The sequence below is a fragment of the Hemicordylus capensis genome, chromosome 6, assembly GCF_027244095.1.
Source record: "Hemicordylus capensis ecotype Gifberg chromosome 6, rHemCap1.1.pri, whole genome shotgun sequence".
Taxonomy (NCBI): Eukaryota; Metazoa; Chordata; class Lepidosauria; order Squamata; family Cordylidae; genus Hemicordylus; species Hemicordylus capensis.
Window position 1 is genome coordinate 91,769,331 of NC_069662.1, and position 21,105 is coordinate 91,790,435.

General features: G+C 41.8%; 1 protein-coding gene across 13 annotated transcripts in view; it reads right to left on the reverse strand.

Annotated features, from left to right (window-relative positions):
- BBS9 (Bardet-Biedl syndrome 9) overlaps nt 1-21,105 on the reverse strand; it is a 430,545-nt gene that overhangs the window by 164,609 nt on the left and 244,831 nt on the right. The window lies entirely within an intron of this gene.

Below are 21,105 nucleotides of genomic sequence, written 5' to 3' on the forward strand. Positions count from 1 at the left end.
CTAGTACCCTAAGTATATTACTGTCCCAATCAAACTGGTTTCATTGCTAATCCAGACAATACATTCTACAAAACTGGGCCACAACTCAGGTAATAAAACTGAGCTGTACCATTTCAGACTGCAAATAAGATGGAGGTACTGACTGTGGGGGGTCAGAACTCAGGAGATGATTTGGATCTACCTGTTCTGGATAGGGTTACACTCCCCCAGAAAGAACAAGTTCGTAACTTGGGAGTGCTCCAGGATGCAAAACTCTCTCTGGTCTCTCAAGTTGAGTCGATGGCCAGGTGTGCTTTTTATCAGCTTCGGTTAATACGCCAGCTATGCCTATTTCTGGAGGGAAAGGACCTTAAAACAGTGGTACATATGCTGCTAAATTCCAGGCTTGACCACTGTAATGTACTCTATGTGGGACTGCCTTTGCAGGTAATCTGGGAACTAGAGTTAGTGCAGAATGCAGCAGCCAGACTGGTCTCTGGGTCCCCTCAGGGGATGAAGCCACTCTGGGAAGAGCAGAAGGTTTCAAGTTCCCTCCCTGGCTTCTTCAAGATAGGGCTGAGAGAGATTCCTGCCTGCAACCTTGGAGAAGCTGCTGCCAGTCTGTGAAGACAATACTGAGCTAGATAGACCAATGGTCTGACTCAGTATATGGCAGTTTCCTATGTTCCTAACCCAGTATAAAATAGTATAGATAGTATAAAACCAATCTTAAAAGAACTGCATTGGCTGCCGATATGTTTCTGAGCGAAATACAAAGTCCTGGTTATTACCTATGAAGCCCTGAATGGCTTGGGTCCAGGGTATTTAAGAGAGTGCCTCCTTTGTCATGAACCCTCCTGCCTATTAAGATCATCTGGGAAGATCCGGTTACAACTACCACCGGCTCGCTGGGTGGCCACTCAGGACTGGGCCTTCTCTGTGGATGCCCTGGGACTCTGGAATGCACTCCCAGTTAAAACAAAGGTTCTCTATCTCTGCCTAATTTTAAAAAGACCCTTAAGATGCGCCTGTGTTCTTAGTCTGTTAATTAATCATAAAATTGTTTTAATCATTTTATCCTTTTTTATATTTGTTGTATTTTAACTTCCGTATACCATCTAGGAATCCACACATCAGGCAGTATAGAAATATGATAAATATATTAAATTAAATTAAATAAATAAGTGGGGTTCACATGATAGAATGTTCAGCCACACCAAAAAAGATCCATATACAAAGAAAAATAGCACAGCAGGGGAAAGATTAGTTGATAACCTTTCTCTTTGGCATCTAACTTTTTATGTGGAGGGATACATACGTATGCACAAATCAGAATTTAGTCATGTGATCCCCGCTCTGTGCTAGGCATTAGGGAGAGGAGAGTGAGGGAGAGAGATCCTTCCATTCTCCTTCTGCCACTGTAGCTACAATAAATGTAAGTGGGATGAAAGGGGGCTTGGGAGGGTAAGAGGCAGGTAAGGGCTTAGGCTCCTTGCCAGCTTGGATTAAAATCTGAGCTGAGGAAGATTTCTCTTGAGTTGGAGAAGAGCATTACAAAACTGCTAGATTAGGGGCATAGAGACAATGGAGCAACAGGGGGAACAAATGTCCCCAGACTGCCAGTGTCTGGGGGCTGACCTTTGCCCCCCCCACCCCATGATCAACATGTGCATTGCCCATGACCCTGTCTCATCCAGTGAGCACTTTGCTCAAGTACTTACTGGCTTAGAGAGACCAATGGGCAATGTGTCCATGCCCTGTTGTTGGGCACTTCCCCTGGTACGCCACATCAGAAGCACATCCATGTGTCATGCCAGGGGCCGTGTGCCTAGCAACAGGGCATTTACATGCTCTCTCCCAGCCAGCCACCTTGACCACTGGGCGCTTTCTTCCCTTCCCAGAGAAAAGAGCTCTAATGGCTGGAAGAGCACACATACATGCCCTGTTGCTAGGCACACACCCCTGGTATGACACATTGATGCATTGCACTGGGGAGATGTCTAGTGCATGTGCGGTTGAGATGGCCCATCTAGTCCCTGAGCCACCATCAACCTCGCTACACCCCTGTGCTAGATTATACGGGTTGGATCATGCTCTTTGGTGTATGCCCCTTGCCAAAAAAAGATCATAAGGTATAAGTGCCGCTGATCTTACAGGATGTTGCATTTAGCTGAAAAGTTCATTAATATAATCCATTCTTATACCCATTCAGACTCTTATTATAGTTTTAATAGACACCTAGACTAAGGCCTTTCCTTTTTCTTGTGTAAACATTATTTAAAAGGAAGACTGAAAACCATTCCTCTAAGCTTTTGTGTATGTAACCCTTGTTTCTTAGATAAAATACAAGATAAAAACTCGATGAACATAATAAACCACTAAAGATTCATAGAAATAATGCCTTCTAAACAATATTTCATAACACTGAAATTATGAGAGAAATGTCACGTAGCCCATTAGCACATGCAAGGTTTCTGTATAAGAGAAAACATTCTGAAAGGTTGTTTTGAAAACAGAAATCCCAAAGGTTATATAGCCTTGAAAAATAATACCTTTGATATGAAACTATTTCATTAGGCATCAGCACAGCTTTCCACTAGAAGGTAACTTAATCACTGTCAAAAAAAAAATGTCACTTTGCCCTGCGGCACCTCATGCTATTGGCTGGAAGGAAGCAAGACATCCTGATTTTAGTTTTGATGTCAGAGGGTGTTAAGTTCTGCTTGTCAACTGATGCTGTCAAAATGTACCAGTGTTAAAAGCAAAAGTCATTCTTTCCTTTGTCTTACTTTATGCAGACATGCAATTATTGTATTTCCTTATTTAAAAGACACAAGAGCACTTGCACGTACAGACTAAATGCTTGAAAAGAAAACACAAAAACGGTATAGTGCAAACTGCTTATTTATTGCCACGACCCAACATCTCCCCTTTTTTCATCACAATATGTTAGCATTTTTGCTCTTGTATGAAGGAAGCAATGTATCACACTTCTAAAGGCCTTTTAACCCCACCCCCATCAGACTTTGTTTCTGTTTAAACCGATGGCCAATTCCTCTTGTCACATTTACTACCTCCTTCAGACGTGCATCATGCTTTATTGTCCCCAACCCTTTTTAAAAATCAAGATAAGTTACAACAACTCTAAAGTATTCTCTGAGTAGAAGAAAAGAGAATCTTTGTCATTAAAACAACATGCAAACTAAAGGCTGGTTCACAATGAACATGAATGTACACCGTTTGATTTTTCTATACTATACTTTAGTTAAGGTACAAATACAATTAGTAAAGATACAAAGTCTCACATGGGATAGGAAGTTGTTGAAATATGAATTTGTGTTTCTCCCTGTAGTCATGTCAAACTAAACCCAAATTCCTCGAGAGTTGAGGCCCATCTTGGCATGAGCTTGACCTGCCACTCAATTGGAGAACCAGCTTCAAACTATCTCTGTAACCATCTTCCCTTTCCATGACCCAAACGTATGCAGCTACTGCAAAGGCTCGAGTCTCCATAAGGCCGAGGACTACCACCAGGATCCATGCAAATTGCATTTTCATGCTTCCTAGCTACAGTGGACAACAAACACTAAGGAGGGGTATTTCATTCTCTGGTACCCATGTTAAGAATGCAAAATGCACATATGATTTAAATATTAAAAAGATAAAGAACACAAGGAAAGCATCAGCATTAAAACTTAACTAGTGCCAGTGTGCAACAGTAGATGGTTTCTGTCCTCTGGTACCCAAATTGTTTTGAGTGAACAGCAGCCCAACAACTTATTATTTCCATTGTGTCTTCTGTAGACCAGTTTCTGCTAAGACGACCCCCTGGAAAATGTTGTGCACATCTGTCTTGGACTTCTCTGCTGGTAATATGCTAGCATGCACACATGTACAGAGAGATGGTTGCCCTGTCAGGTTTTTCTAGCATTTAGGAGCTGGAAAGATCAGATGCCACACCATGAGCATGCAGCAACAAGCTCATCCTGAAACAAAGTAATACTGTACATACAGTAAAGGAATAATTTAAAAACAGCTATTAAAGAAAGCTTTAACCAGATTCACAACTGTCAAGACACAAAGAGCTATGGCTCAGAGACTGAGACATGTCATTTACCTCTAAAAAAAAAAATACTCCACTTCTTATTTTACAGCTGAAACAAACTCACCAACAGAAAGGATGAAAACACTGTTTGTACTAGGTGCCTTTGCCTAAGCAATCCGAATTTAATTTTGATTTTATCATTGGTTTTTAAAAAACAGCCCCCTTGTATAGCTGTGTGTATTAATATCTGTGTTCATGTTCTTGGGTACAACCGGTGAACAAACAGGTAATATTAGATAGGTCCTGTCTCTTATTGCAAGTACTGGTGTTTTACTGCTTCTCGTTGGCTGTTATGCAAGAAATTATTCAAAATGCAGTAGAATTCTACAAAGAAATCAAATTTCTCAAAATAGGACAAAAAAGAAACTGTAAAGATTCTAACTCTTCAAAAGCAAAATAATCTCTGGGATCAATTACTAGTTTTATTTAAAATTTAATATCTTGGAGCAAATATGCTTTCCCCCCCTCAGCACAGCGAATGAAGGCCAAAGTAAAGAAGACAGTGGCATACCTGTGTGTCAGAATAAAATCTCTACTGAATCCCTATAAAAGCAGGCAGGTGAGTGAGTGAGACAGGAGCACTGGGCCCTTCCTCCCTAGCTGTTTTTTCCTCTTGGGACTCCAGTACTGGAAACAATTACTGCCATGAGACAAACAGCTGGGGAGCATAGATGACCGATGACAACTGTACCCCTTCCCAACTGCCCCATATGTGTTCTTATCACCCCAGGCGCTGATTGTGCAGTAACCCTCATTGGGTCATGCTGTAATCACATCTAGCTGACCCTGAATGTGCAAACTGCATGGTTCTACCTGCAGTTCCGAGGAACTGATTGTTTTATACAACTGCTCACTACTGTCTTCAACTGGATAACATAACTGATTACATTCCTACAGAAGCCAATCATTTCCTTCCCAGTACTTTGGACAAGCACTAGATAAGAACAGAATGTTTAATTTAAAAATGTTTAAACATAACTATAGTTTACTGTGGGCATGACACACAGTGTGTAAGAATAACTTAATTGTGTGGCATCCCACACAATCTTTAAACCAGATTGCCTTGTCCACGTGAGCATTAGTATGTCAGGAATGGATGGCTCAGGTGAGTGCTCTAGTATGCTGTAGAGGCATGCCCATACTGCACATGTAGCAGCTAAGGTTCCAGCTGGAATTAGATACCAGCCATGTAGAACACTGTTTTTCTTACACAGCTGGCATTGCTTTCAAATTGGGTCTTAATATTTGTAGTGGATTGTAGCCCTGTGCAAATATTCAGCAAAAATCCAAAGCCAAATAATCCACAGATTATTCGGCACTGTGGAGACAATAATTCCAGCTCCACCTAGACTCCCTGAGGGAATGCTAATGAGCGTTGAATGCTAGCCTCACACCTCAACACCATCCACATCCAAATACCCACAACGAGATCCAAGATCCGGTAATATGACTCTCCAACAGCAAATCGTGCCTTTGTCCCAGCCTCTCCTATTAACCAGCAATCTGCCACCCCCCTCCGTCTGTCTTCCCTCCTCCCCTTCCATTCTGGTGTCTCTCTCTGTGCTTGCATTATTGTTTTATATTAGCTAGAATAGCTGCTGAGGAACACGTGCAGAACATCTAAGTTTGCCACTTGAAATGATTTAAGCTGCAAACTGATTTAACTCTACTAGGGAAATGTATTTATTTATTTAAATTTTCTTGTATACCACCTCCTCCAAAGACTTTAGGCAATGAACAACAACAATACCAATAACAATTTTAAAAAATTAAAAGGCAAAATCCTGGCAAAACTGATAGGTCTTAAGAAGGGCCTTAAAGGCAACTAATGAGGGGGTGGAACAAATCTGGGGGGGGGAGAGTGTTCCAAAGAGGTGCAGCCACAGAGAAGGCCCTCCTATGGAGGGCACACACTACCCCAGGGTCCGGGACACTAAGGAGTGCCAGCTGAGAAGACCTCACAGGACAAAATACACCTCTATATACGAAATACTCTCTCACCTCTCTCAGGGTGAGAGAGACAATCCCAGAGATAGCCGACAGGAGCTGGACAGTATCCGGTTCGGCAAATGCCATCCTTTAAAGTGTGAGGGTGCAAAGGATTCAGATAAAACAGAAGGGGACAAAGCAAAACCACATAAAGAGCAGACAGAAGGCTGTGCCAGCTAGTCAGAGAGTCCAAAGAAAGATAGCATACACCAGGTAAGAGATTCAGCATATAGGTGCGTATATGCCAATGCCAGAAGGCTCCGAGCCAAGATGGGTGAGCTGAAGTGCTTGGTTGCTAACACAGAAATTTATATAGTGGGCGTAACAGAAACATAGTGGAACAGCAAGAACCAGTGGGACACTGTTATTCCTGGATATAAACACTGTATGTTAAAGAAGGGATAAAATCTAATAAGGTAGAAAACCTAGGAGGACCGGAGTCCTCCACAGAAACCCTGTGGGTGACAATAAAAGGCCTAAAAGGAAACTGGGGACATGCTATTGTCCTTTGGATCAAAATGCTGACAGTGACTGGGAGGTGCAATAGGAAATCAGGGAAGCACGAAGGAGAGGCAGGGAAGTAATAATGGGTTGTTTCAATTACCCACACATAGATTGGGGAAATTCACAGTCAGGTGATGACAGAGAGGACAAATTTCTAGATACACTGAATGACTGTGCCCTAGAACAGTTGGTCTTGGAACCAACCAGAGAGAAGGAGACCTTGGACTTAATCCTGAATGGCACCCAGGACCTAGTGAGGGATGTCACTGTCATCAACCCTTTAGGGAACAGTGACCGTAGTGCCATCAAATTCAGCATACATGCGGGGAGAGAATCACCAAGGAAGTCTAACACAGACATTTTCGAATTTCAGAAGAGGAAACTTCTCCCAAATGAGGAGTATGGTGAAAAGAAAGCTGAAAGGGGAAATCAGGAGTCACTTCACTCCAGAATGAATGGAGTTTACTCAAAACCACAATACTAGAAGCCCAGTTAGACTGCATACCCAAAAGGAGGAAAGGTACCACTAAGTCCAGGAGGATGCTAGATGTCTAACAGGTACCATCAAGGAATCCATAAAAAGGAAGAAGACTTCCTTCTGAAATTGGAAGGCCTGTCCAAATGAAGAGAGCAAAAAGGAACACAAACTCTGGCAAAAGAAATGCAAGGTGACAATAAGGGAGGTGAAAAAAGAGCTTGAGGAACATTTAGCTAAAAGCATCAAGGAGAATAACAAAAACTTCTTTAAATACATCAGATGCAGGAAACCTGCCAGGTAGGCGGTTGAACCATTAGACATGAGGAAGTGAAAGGGATTATTAAGGAGGATATGGAGGCTTCGGAGAAGCTCAATGAGTTCTTTCCGTCCATCTCCACGGCAGAGGATACTGAGCATATACCTGTCCATGAACCCAGCTTTTCGGGAATGGAGGCTAAAGAACTAAGTCAGATAGCAGTGACAAGAGATGATGTCCTAAACTGTTTGGAAAAACTTAAAAATAGCAAATCGCCAGAGCTTGATGGCATCCATCCAAGAGTTCTTAAGGAACTCAAATGTGAAATTGCCGACCTCCTTGCTAAAATATATAACTTATCCCTGCAATTGGGCTCTGTACCAGAGGACTGGAAAGTAGCAAACGTAACACAGATTTTCAAAAAGGGATATTACAAGCCAGTTAGCTTAACATCTATTCCAGGCAAATTGATGGAAAGCATCCTCAAAGATAAAATTGTAAAGCACATAGAACAACAGGCCCTGCTGGGAGAGAACCAGCTTGGCTTCTGCAAATGTAAATCTTGCCTAACAAATCTTTTGGAGTTCTTTAAGAGTGTCAACAAGTGTGTGGATAAAGGTGATCCAGTTGACATAGATACCTGGACTTCCAAAAAGCTTTCGACAAAGTTCCTCATCAAAGACTCCTGAGAAAACTTAGCAGTTATGGGATAAGGGGACAAGTACATGTGTGGATTGCTAACTAGTTGAAGGATAGGAAACAGAGGATAGGTATAAATGGAGAGTTTTCACAATGGAGGGAAGTAAGAAGTGGAGTCCCCCAAGGATCTGTACTGGGACCAGTGCTTTTTAATTTATTCATAAATGATCTAGAAGTAGGGGTAAGCAGCAAGGTGGCCAAATTTGCAGATGATACCAAACTCTTTCGGGTAGAGAAATCCAAAATGGATTGTGAGGAGCTCCAAAAGGATCTCTCCAAACTGGGGGAATGGGCAACAAAATGGCAAATGCGGTTCAATGTTGGCAAGTGTAAAGTGATGCCCATTGGGACAAAAAACTCCAACTTCAAATATACTTTGATGGGATTTGAGCTGTCGGTGACTGACCAGGAGAGAGATCTTGGGGTCGTGGTGGACAGCTCGTTGAAAGTGTCGACTCAATGTGCGGCAGCTGTGAAAAAGGCCAATTCCATGTTAGGGATCATTAGGAAGGGGATTGAAAATAAAACTGCTAACATTATAATGCCCTTATACAAAACTATGGTGTGACCACACCTGGAGTACTGCATACAATTCTGGGCACCACATCTAAAAAAAGGACATGGTAGAACTGGAAAAGGTGCAAAAGAGGGCAACCAAGATGACCAGGGGCCTAGAGCACCTTTCTCATGAGGCAAGGCTACAACATAGGAACATAGAAACATAGGAAGCTGACATATACCAAGTCAGACTGTTGGTCTATCTAGCTCAGTATTGGCTTCACAGACTGGCAGAGGCTTCTCCAAGGTTGCAGGCAGGAATCTCTCTCAGCCCTATCTTGGAGATGCCAGGGAGGGAACTTGAAACCTTCTGCTCTTCCCAGAGCAGCGGCTCCACTTCCTGAGGGGAATATCTTACAGTACTCACCCTTCTAGTCTCCCATTCATATGCAACCAGGGTGGACCCTGCTTAGCTATGGGGACAAGTCATGCTTGCTACCACAAGATCTGCTCTCCTAACCCTTCTCAGTATTTGAAGATCTCAGTATTTGCCCCAGAAAAGCCCCAACACCAGGGGCTTAGGTTGCTTAGATAAGGTTGCCATATGTCAGATGTTCAGCCTGAGACTCAAGTTTTGAACAGCCATCTTGGACCCTCCAGGTGAGTGGCCCAGTCACCAGTTACCCAGCACTTCTGCTGTCCTCCTTTCACAGTTGAGTTTTCACTGCTGTCAGGATGCTCTGCCTCCTCCAACTGGCCTAGTCATTGAGCGGCCTCTGTGAGCTTCAGCTGCAACTTGAATGCAAAGCGATCATAGCCTAAGCTTTGTGCAAATGCCCCCAGGCTATGACATGAAGTTCAAAGATGCATTTGGAGAAACTGATCTTCAAATACTGAGAACTTCTGGTTCACACCTGGGGCTTTTTAGTTTAGAAAAAAGACGACTGCGGGGAGACATGATAGAGGTCTAGAAAATCATGCATGGTGTGGAGAAAGTGGACAGAGAGAAATTCTTCTCTCTCACACATAACACTAGAACCGGGATCATTGCATGAAATTGATTGGCAGGAAATCTAGGACCAATAAACAGAAGTAATTTTTCACAGAACACATAATCAACTTATGGAATTCTCTGCCACGAGATGCGGTGACAGCCAACAACCTGGATGGCTTTAAGATGGGTTTGGATAACTTCATGGAGGAGAGGTCTATCATCGGCTACTAGTTGGAGGGCTAAAGGCCACCTCCAGCCTCAAAGGCAGGATGCCTCTGAGTACCAGTTGCAGGGGAATAACAGTAGGAAAGAGGAAATGCCCTCAACTCCTGCCTGTAGGCTTCCAGTGGCATCTGTTGGGCCATTGTGTGAAATAGGATGCTGGACTAGATGGGCCTTGGGCCTGATCCAGCAGGACTGTTCTTATGTTCTTATATACAGGTGCTAAGCCCATAAGGGTTTTGTAGGTGAGAACCAGTACTTTGAATTGGACCCGGAAGCGAACAGGCAACCAGTGCAGCGACCATAAAAGAAGTGTGACACTATCAAATCTAAGGCCACCCATAAGGAGGTGGGCTGCTGCATTCTGGACTAGCTGAAGCTTCCAAATCATTTTCAAAGGCAACCCTAGATAGAGTGTGTTATAGTAATCCAAACGAGAGATAACAAAGGCATGAGTTACTGTTGCCAGGGCCTGCCGGTTGAGAAAAGGCCATAACTGGCAAACCAGCCGAAGCTGGGCAAAGGCACCCCTGGCCACGGCCTCCACCTGCTGTTCAAGCAGGAGCCGCAAGTCCAGAAGGACCCCCAGATCACGAACCGTCTCTCTCAAGGGAAGCACAACCCCATCAAGAGATAAACTCACACACAGCAATTGGCCAGATTGCAAACTGAACAAGAGCAACTCAGTCTTGGAGGGATCTGTTTGGCCTGGCCTTCCAGGGTTTTTAATTTGTTTAATTTGTTTTTAATTGCTGTGTTTGACCTGGTTCTCCAGGGCTTTTAACTGTTAATTAGTTTTATGCTGTTTTTATAGTTTTGATTTTAATTGTTTCTACTTTGATGTAAACTGCCCTGAGCCTTTTTTGGAAGCGCAATATATAAATTGAAAAAACAAACAAACAAACAAACAAACAAATAAAGCCTGAGGTTGTTTTGGCCCATCCAGGTCCTGACAGCCTCCAAGCACTGAGCCAGCACATGGACGGAATCACCTGTTTGGCCAGGGGTAGAGATATAAATCTGGGTATCATCAGCCTATTGATGAAAACTTACCCCATACCGATGGATGACTACGCCCAGCGGTTTCATGTAGATGTTAAAAAGAATGAGAGCAAGGACATACAAGAAAGGGGCACGACACTCACCCCCAATTGACACCGACTGGAATCGCCCAGTGAGATAGGACCGGAACCACTGAATAACAGTGCCCCTAAGGCCCAGCCCACTTAAGCGTTCCAGAAGGATAGCATGGTCGATGGTATTGAAGGCCACTGAGAGGTCAAGGAGTGTTGAAGGTTCTTAATTTTTACCCCAGTAGATAAATCGGCAGAGCACTAAGGCACACTCCAGTTACAGAGTAGATAGCAGAGGATGGTTTAGTTGTTGCAGCTATTTAGACAAAACACATGGAGATTCTTGTAGAACTAAATACTAAGTATTTATTGGGTAAGTACACTTGGATAGGAAAGTCTAAATCTAATCTGAAGGACTACACAGTGAATGGGTAAAGAGGGAGACAGATGTTTCCATCTGTTCTCAAAGAGGAAAGGAAGGATTGTGACTCAGCACAGGAAGTGCAGAAGAGTCAGATCAAGGGTCATAGAGTAGAGACAGGTAGAGCAGTTAGGGAGACCCTTACTCACTGTCTCTACTCTCAATGCCCCTAGTGGTCATTAGGATAATTGGTGCTAAAGGTCAATGCACTGGAACTCCATCTCCAACAAGGAGAACCAAGAAAGGTGCGCTTCCCACATCAAGGTTACGATTCAGGTCATCCAAAAGGGCGACCAATGCTGTTTCAGTGCTGTGCTGCAGCCTAAAACCTGACTGGCAAGTGTCCAGAGAATCAGTTTCCTCCAGGACTCTCATCAACTGAGCACAAACCACCTTCTCCAAAATCTTACCAAGAAAAGGAAGACTGGAGGTCGGACAATAATTATCCAGATTATCAGGGTTGAGAGAAGGCTTATTCAGAAGAGGGTAGACCACCGCCTCTTTTAGGGCTGATGGCACAAACCGCTCCCGAAGAGAGGAATTAACCGTCTCCCGAAGCCAGGAGAGAACACTCCCCCTCACATCCCTAACAAACCAGGAGGGACAAGGGTCCAGGCTAGAGGTCGCTGTACTCATGTTGGCGAGAATCCTGTCCACATCATCAGCCTCAACAAGCTCAAAGGTCTCCCAGGTAGTATCAGAAAACCCAACCTGAAATTGATTGATTGCTTTGTGTGCCTTGATTGATTGGCATTTGTGCCTATGTAACCAATTGCCTTAATAAAGCCCACTGAATTATAGAAAGCCACTCTGTCACCTTTCAATTCCAAATCATACATGGCCACCACAAAAAGAACTGAATAACAACTGTTTGGCTAGTGATCAAGCCTTGTTTCCACCACTGCCAGGTGTGAATTGGGGCGTTGTTCACAATACCTTCTTAGATGTTTCTTGCGCTGGTGGGGCTCAGTTTCTCTTTAAGGGGCTCCACCAGCACAGGGGAAAGTGCAATACTGAATGGAAGTGAGCAACGGGAACAGCTGACTCCATGCATTGCCAGATGTGTTGTGTGGATTATTCGGTTTTAGATATTTGGAACCAAATATCTTCACAGGCCTAGAGAATTGAAAGCAACACACTTTCAGCCTTCAAGAACAGCTATCAGACCAAATTAGCACTTATTGTGCTTTCTTTTCCTGTCCATATTTTACACTGCTATCTATTTATTAAGAATTTTAGCATGCCATTCTTGAGAAGGGATTTCCACCCAAAGGACTGCAAAATAGTGCATAATTATTTGTATCCATTGATAACTATTTAAGCAAGCTGTACCAAGAACAAGAGTAAGAAATTTAGAAAGAAAGAAAAAAGATTGGCACATAAATCCGACAGTTTGGAAAAGATTCAAGTTGAAAAGTTCTCCAGATGTAAGTCTGTAAACAGTGATTCATAAAATGAACTTCCCCATTAATTGTTGGCAACGATAGCATCCAGAATATGTTATTGTATTATGACCCATTCTTTTCCCCTATTCTGTGTAGCTAAATTCTTGTTTGACACCACAGATCTTTTATCAGTTGTGATAAATGCAGCAAGCAAGCTGTGGTCAGCAAAACTGTTTGATAGCTTATAACATTCATAAAATACAGCCAAGCAATTGCGAACTTTACTCACTGAAGGAAACAAAACTCCTCTTGTTTATTTTCAGTTACTGTTCTCAACACCAAATGTTGTGCTTAACTTGGAAAAAATACATATCTAAAGAAACTATACACACACACACACACACACACACAATTAATTGGCCATTTTACTGCAAGTTTCTAAGACAAAGTTGTTAACATAGTCTTCAAACATACATAAACATAGCCCTTACAAAGTAACATAAAATACATTATGACAATAAAAGCAGACAGACAGACACATTCATTCCCTCCCAATTTTTTTTTAAGGTAACACTTGTGTATAATGTCTAGTTGAATCTCCCAATCCTTTCTGGAATGCCTGAGTTCAAATCTACCAAGGGACAAGTCTTTGTCAAATCTACTTGGGAAAGTCCTTATCTCAGCATCAGTCTCCCATCTGTATAACCAGAAGTGATAATACAGTAGAGTTGTTCTATATGTGTAGAAAATGGCAATACATTAAACTGGAAACACCTGAAACCCATATTGCTTCAGCTACATTGGTTGCTAGTTTGTTTCCGAGTATGATTCAGTGAGGTTGCCAGGGAGGACGGACGGGAAAGGTGGTGAGGAAGGCAGGTGCTCACCTGCCTTCCTGGGCAGACTAGCAACTGCCGTCCTCCCCTACGCCCTGCCACACACCCACACAAGTGGTGGCACGGCAAAGGGAGACACTGGACGAGGGAGGACTCCCCCCCCTCATCCCAGAGTGCCCTGGGGCATGAGTGCGGTGGCTGCTCTTGTTACTCTTGGCCGCTCATTCCCCTGGCTCGCAACCAGAAATGGTGGTGGGCTGGGGGAAAGCTGTTTAATCCACTGCCATTTAATAAAGGCAATGTCTCATCAGTTTTCAGAAATGTACTATTGTGGTACAAGGATAAAGTGTGTTGTCAAGTTGATTTCAACTCTTGGCTCCCACAGAGCCCTGTAGGGTTTTTTTTTTTGGTGGAATACAGGAGGGGTTTGCCATTGCCTCCTCCCGTGCAGTATGAGATGATTCCTTTCAGGATCTTCCTATATTGCTGCTGTCCAATATAGTACCAGCGGGGATTTGAACCAGCAACCTTCTGCTTGTTAGTCAAGCATTTCCCCACTGTGCCATGTAAGGTGACAGCTAAAGCAGGTACAGAAATTTTCCATAATAATGGAGGAGAAGCACATAGTCACAAAATTTGCTAAAATGAGATAAAATCAGTTTTCACAACACAAAACACACAGCTTTTGGGACCTGGAAGGTGATGGACAGCAAAAACAATTTGTATACTACAAAAGCACTACAACACATAATATATTACTATAAGAATGCCTATTATCAAATGGGGCGCTTTTCGGAGGACATGTCAATATAAGATGCATCAATTTATTTGATTAACTTATTTTCAAAGATTAAACTCTCTTGCACAAAAACACACACACACACACACACACGGTGGCTGGGTTACAAGTCATGTGACTAATGAGACAAATATCCAAGCAAATTTGCTATGGAAAGGCATCTCTCTCCAGCAACGTGTTCATCAAATTATAGAAACACTCAAGAACAAACTCTGTCCCTCAGCATACCCTTCCAAATTGAAGCCTATTTCATAATCAGATTATTGACTCCCCGTCTACAATACTTTCTGTCTACATTTATAATCAGTATTACGTGCTTAGAAGCAGAGATTTTTCAGTACTTCAGTGCCAACAGTTTTTAAAACCATGTTAGGCCCCTTAAAGATAATGAGATTGGTTTAAATCTAATTTAATTTGGAGGGAGTGGGGGCATTATATTACTTTTCTTTTAGATTTTACTCCAGGCCTTGCTTTAATTTCCCCTAAAATGAGGGTGAGAATTTCTTTGCTAATATGTTTTTTTAAATGAACACTGAGGTTAACAAATAAATGAAAAGAGCTGAAAAAAGCATACATTATAACACTGTAGGAACAAGCACAAGGTGGTACTGATTAAGGAAGGGATGCAACATTTGAAGCCTTCAGGAAACAAATTTTCTGGGTATACGGATTCCAAATTTTCAATTATTTTTAATTTAATTTTTAAAAATTGAACTGCAGCTCTGAAGAAAGGTTGAAAATCATCTTTGTAGCACATGTCCTAATGAATGAAATTAGACGAACACTGTGCTGGACCAATGGACAAAGATGCACACGTACAAAAAATTGCTTAAAGTTGAGCCATTTCTTGTGCACTTGGTCCACTTGCATCCATATTGTGCTCATGCAACAAGGATAGTGGATAGCTTTGCATCATTCTGTACAACGTATATAAACTGAGGAAAAGATTTCATAGCAGGAAGCACACCACAGGTTGAACAAGGGTACCATGTCGCACTAGCACAACACTAGGCAAAAATGCAAGCTCTTGACTTCATAAAACTAGAGTGCAACATCCTTGCACTAGTGCAGCATGTCCACATCAGCACAGCATTACTCTGGATGTCAGCCACTAAATATGTTCTTTAAAATAATATAAGCCAGGAGAACTCCAATCACATTTTAATTAATGAATTAATTTCACCAGCTTTCTGTACTAAGCTCATTTTCACTTCTGTGTCTAATCATGGTATCAGGAGGAACTCTCATGGGCAGCCCCTGTACCTCCTCAGACAAATAACCCCAATAGTCTGTCCAGGAGTTTTCAAAGCTCCTGAATTTGCTGGAAATAGATTTTGAAGAGGAATTCTCTGGGGGTGGAGAATATACTGGCAGATTCTGAACCCTGAACCCTTTTAGATGTAGAATATGAATCCATTTTCCTGTTTGCCCCCATCACTGTTGGAGAATGCAATTTGAAGATATTCAGTGGCACCACAGTGCACAGCTGGCAACCAGAAATGACACTCTTTTTCTTTGCAAGTGCTCCTGAGAGTTCTGGTAGTCATCAATTCTTTTTTATGGGGTGGGTCCTGAATTTCTATTGCCTCTATGCTACATGATCTACTTTTTTTTTAAAAAAGTATGTTTTATTTTTGTGTGGTTTTTGTTTTGTTTTTTTGCTTTCGCCTTTAATTTCACATTATGGCGCAGTGAGAAGGTTCTGCCATTGCTAGACACGCTCCCCCATGCACCTAGACAATTCCCCGCTGGCCCAGGCAGCAGGGAGGGTCGGGGGCAGGGATGTGTCTGATCCTCCACTTCTATGGTAACTTCTTGTACTATCTGTGTATAACATGCAATTGCAAAGTGCCCTATTTTTAAACATTTCTTGCACTGAGCTCCTCTAGCAGGACAAATTCCTCTAAAGTTATGCATCCTCCCATATCTTTTATATACAGATTGGGATGCTTTTTATATACAGACAGTATGCTTTTGAAATGGCTGGGCTGCTCTACTTGGGGTTCCTTTTGTTCAGTCCCTTGCAGGTACAGACTGAAAATTTGCATTTCCAAAGGAGCTGCTTTTTCTGCTGTAAGTGTTTTGTGGAGAAAAGGCTATTTCTTCCACTCTGGTTTCAGGTTTCCTCTGCTCCCTGATCTGTGCTTATATTAACTCTGATGCCTTGCCATTTCAATGGCTTTTCTGAGAGTTGCATTCGCTCTGATAGGCCTTTATCAAGAATTCCAAGGACAAGCCTGCCTCTGAAATGTTCTTCATTCCTGTCTGCAAAATCACAACGTTCAGAGAGTTCATACAGCCCTCTAACAAATGATTCAACATTTCCCCCAGACTGCTGTGTCCTTTGATAAAAGCAAGCCCTCCCATAGAGCACATTCCATTTTGGAATGAAATCGGCATCATTTCATTCAGCCAGTGGCGTAACTATAATAGGGCAAGGGGAGACAGTTGTCTGGGGGCCCACTGCCTTGGGAGGCCGCCCAGAGGCAAGTCACATGACTGACTCCCCCAGCCGTGCACTCGCCCGGGCTTCCTTCAGTTGTATTCATTCTCCGAAATTGATGTGAGTGTTAAAAACTGGAGCTACCAGAACAGCATGTCTTTCTCTAGTACCATTAAATGACTTGCATCGTCCACAATTTACAAAACCTTTAAAAAAATAATTTAGGATGATGTTCTATTGTGGCACATAGTATAGATATACAGATATAAATATAAATTTTACTATGTTTTTTGTTACCACTATTCAGCCTCATTTAAGATTTCTTTACTTCATGAGCTGAGCTTCAGTGTGGGGGGCATTTTAAAATCTTGTCTCTGGGCCCACTCCAACCTTGCTACACCCCTGCATTCAGCCAAAACAGTCTTAGTCATTCTTTTGACCCTCTTCAGCAAAGGTAAAGGATTTATAGATGCTGTTTGCTTCCTTTCCCTTGACATAAAGAAGGGAACTTACTTGCACAATGCTTCTTTGTGGAGCTTTGTAGCTAGTCTGAAACAAACAATCTTTCTTTCCATTCTGGCCAGGCTTCTGGTGCAGGAAAGTGAGCCATTTTCTAGGTTTGGTGGATTCAAACAGACTTCTGACACCATGTCATGAGAGTTCAGAGGAAGGCAGCCATTATAGGCTAAGGCTATTTTATGGTGTTAAAGGAAGAGACAAGTTCAACAAGAAGTACAGGCAGGAAGTAGGAAGGGACTCTGCCTCCAATTAGGATCATTACGAGCAAATGCTAGTTCCACCTACTGGCGGGGCAACTTTTTAAAAGGCACTCTAGATACATTTGTTCACCCAGGCTTTTAATTATATTTATTGTTTTAATAGTTTTTAATGTCCATTTTAAAATGATTTTGATGTTTTAATCATTTTAATTGTGTTTAATTTGTATTGTTCTTGTACACTGCCCATAGACGCAGGTTTTGGGCAGTATATAAATATGATAGATAGATAGATAGATAGATAGATAGATAGATAATGTTTCAGATACTTCTTGCTAGAATGCATGGGAAAATAATGAACAAGTTGGAATATCATGAACATGCATTTTTGCATGCAAATCCATCCTTAGAAATTGCTCAGTTTTTCACATTCCTGATATTTAAGATATGCAGCAATTATACTGTTGAAGTCTTCAAATCTCTTTAGCTGTATTTTCAAGTTGACACTGTGCACATGTGGTATGTAATTCATAGAAATGGCATTGGGAAACAAACTACTGAAAAAATAACAGATCTAACAGCTGGTTTCTTTAAAGGCACAATATCAGTACCAGAAGCATTCAATAGTACCTCAGTAAAATATGGCTGTGTGTCAAATAACTTATATATTTGTTTTTTTTCTGGAATTGCCAAAAAACAAACAAAAAAACACCTCTTCACCCTGAACAAATGATAAACAATGGCTGACATGATATGCAGCATACTGCAGGCAGTTCTGCACTGCCCATGCTGCTGTTGGCATCTAAAACAAAGCTGGCACTTTTGAGCAAGAGTGTTCTTGTACTCATATAGAAAATTACATAGTTGCACTTGTGCAGTTGCACCATTTTATGCATTGCACAAATACATAAAACACAAATACAACTGTCATACCTTGTATTCTAATCAGACCCAGAAGAACTATATAAATAGCAATGAAATATCTGGAAAGGTTTCATTTTTGTTCAGCTAAGTGGCATGAAAATTCATGTTAAATTAAGGTATTTTCTAGAGAATGATCACCTCAGACAATATCTTGACAAGCTGAAGGCAAATCATCCAGCATGTTTTATACATTTAAAATGATCTGAAACCAATGTCAGTGGTTTCAATTGTTCTGAACCTGTGCCCACAATAGCATACTATTGTGTGAAATATATACAAAATAATGCATATATTTTAAATAGACTCATCCACATAAAACTACAATACTGGAAGAAATCTACAGATCATAAGGTCTAACCATGTCCTCTGAAGCACAATTAATTACACTTCACATAACAGAGAGATAGCTAATTCACGGGCAGATTAAAGGAGAGGCAGTAGAGGTGACTGCCTATGATGGCAAAATTCCCCCAGTGGCAAATTTTGGTCAAGTGAATTCCCACCCCCCAATGATTAAAACTGCCACTGCGCTGCTGCACAGCGGCAAGAGCTCCCTCACGCCCACCTGCCCCTCATATTATGATGGCGGCAGGTTCGTGTTTTGCAGGCAGAGGAGAGAGCAGGCAGGCAGAGAGTGATACCCCGTCTTAACGCAAGCCCGCCCACCTCCCAAATGACAGCATTCACCCAATTTTGGCCCTTTCTGCGCATGCACCTGCCGCCGTCATAATTTGGAAGGTGGGTGGGCAAGTGTGAGGGAACTCTTGCCACCACGCAGCAGCAATTTTAAACATTGAAAAATTGATTTAAACTCCCCTCCTCCATCCTCCCTTGCTGCTGGGGCTGCAAATCTTCAGCAGCCTATGGGCAGCAAGAGCTTAATCCACCCCTGAGCTAACTTAGCCTGGATCTACTGAGTAACTGTGAAGCGTTTCAGTCTCCCCTTTCCAACAGCAGCCTGAAAAGTTGCCCATGAAGATTGCAAACACTCAAAAATGGGACTCCATGAGGAGTGAGGAGCTGCCACTAGAAGGGAAAATTGTGTGCACATGCAGGCATATTTTTGGATCCTTGTCCTCGTCTTTTTTTACATTTTTTAATGGCCCAAAGATGACAATATGCCTTCTTCACTGATAACTTGTGTGGCTAAAAATATTCTAATTGTAGCTTCTTTGTCTAAAATTCAACTATGAAGTCCAGTACCTAAAAGAGGTTGCCACAGAAGAAGTTGCACATCTAAACATTTATGGAACAGCCTCCCCAATGAGGTTCATCTGCCAGGTTCACCTGGCAAAATCAGTAGATATAAAAACAGCCCTGCTGGATCAGATCCATCTGCTAGAGGATCTGGAAATCCGGGTGAATTGGAAGAGGTCAAACATAAGAACAGCCCTGCTGGATCAGGACCAAGGCCCATCTAGTCCAGCATCCTGTTTCGCACAGTGGCCCACCAGATGCTGCTGGAAGCCACAGGCAGGAGTTGAGGGCATGCCCTCTCTCCTGCTGTTACTCCCCTGCAACTGGTACTCAGAGGCATCCTGCCTTTGAGCTTTGACCTGCTTGTTTGTACAGGCTTTTTTAAAAAAAAGGGGTTTTAATATGTATTTGTATTTTATTGTACTTTTTTGTTTTTGTTTTAATGTGCTTTTAATTGTATGTTTTTTATTCTATTGTTGTTTTATTGTTTTGTGAACTGGTCAGAAAAGAAGCACTATAGGGCAGCCAAATAACTAACTAACTAACTTATTATTACAGTGTAAACTTGCTCTCGTGTCTTTTTCACCACTTCCTCCTCCGGGCTACATTTTGAATGTGTGCTGCCTAGTGGGAAACATCAGGGATATAAAACATGAGACAGATTTTGTTGGCATGTGTTCAACAATAATAATCAAAAACAGTATTTACAAGGGAGTAAAGGAGTACTTCCTGTATTCCTGAAATATTACTATGAAATAATCAAATTTGATGAACAAATAAATAAGGAATCTAAATCTCCAACTGTTTCAGATTGCCAAATCGCCCTCTACTGATTCATTGACAATTGTGTATAATCATTGGGTTCTTATGAGCAAGAAAAAAATAAATTAGATACTGTATTGAAAGTACAGTTATAATAGAAAACCATATTAACCAGGATTTGAGATAAATTAGAAACTGAAACAGAATTTAAACTAAGGCTTTGACTTTTAATGAACAACTAAAAGGTTTGTTTTTGTGTCACTTAAAAAGCCATTGGCCTAGTTTTCTTTGGAAATACAGCATGGGAGATTGTTTTGTGCAACATAGGCATTATACTCTTCTTTGAAGGAGTTCAGATAATCATATATGATGTTTCGAAATGGTCTCTCACAACTAGGTTCTGGTCATGACTCCAGACTTGCTTCAGAAATGGAACTATATCAGGTGATTTCAGACCTTTCTCTGGTTCAATGATTGGGGGGGGGGTGTCACTTTTCTTAGTGACCATTAATCTATATTTTACTTACTGTAGTAGTGCATAGGACTGTATGTGATATTAGCAGTCTTCAAATGTCAGAATAATTAGACAGATGTGACAAGGAACAGTATTCACTGTTATTCTGCATTCTCTCCTAACAGCTTCCTGCATGAATATCCTGGGACCTTTTGTCTAGCTATGCAAGATGTGGAAGAGTTCCATCTTCCCTATAAAGAAACAATCAGCTAGTCCTTTTGCTAGTAGAAGATGGTAGCGCTTGTTCCACAATGACTGTTGCGCAACACTAGTTCCAAACCTTGTCTGTGTCCAGGAGAAAGTGTTCCATT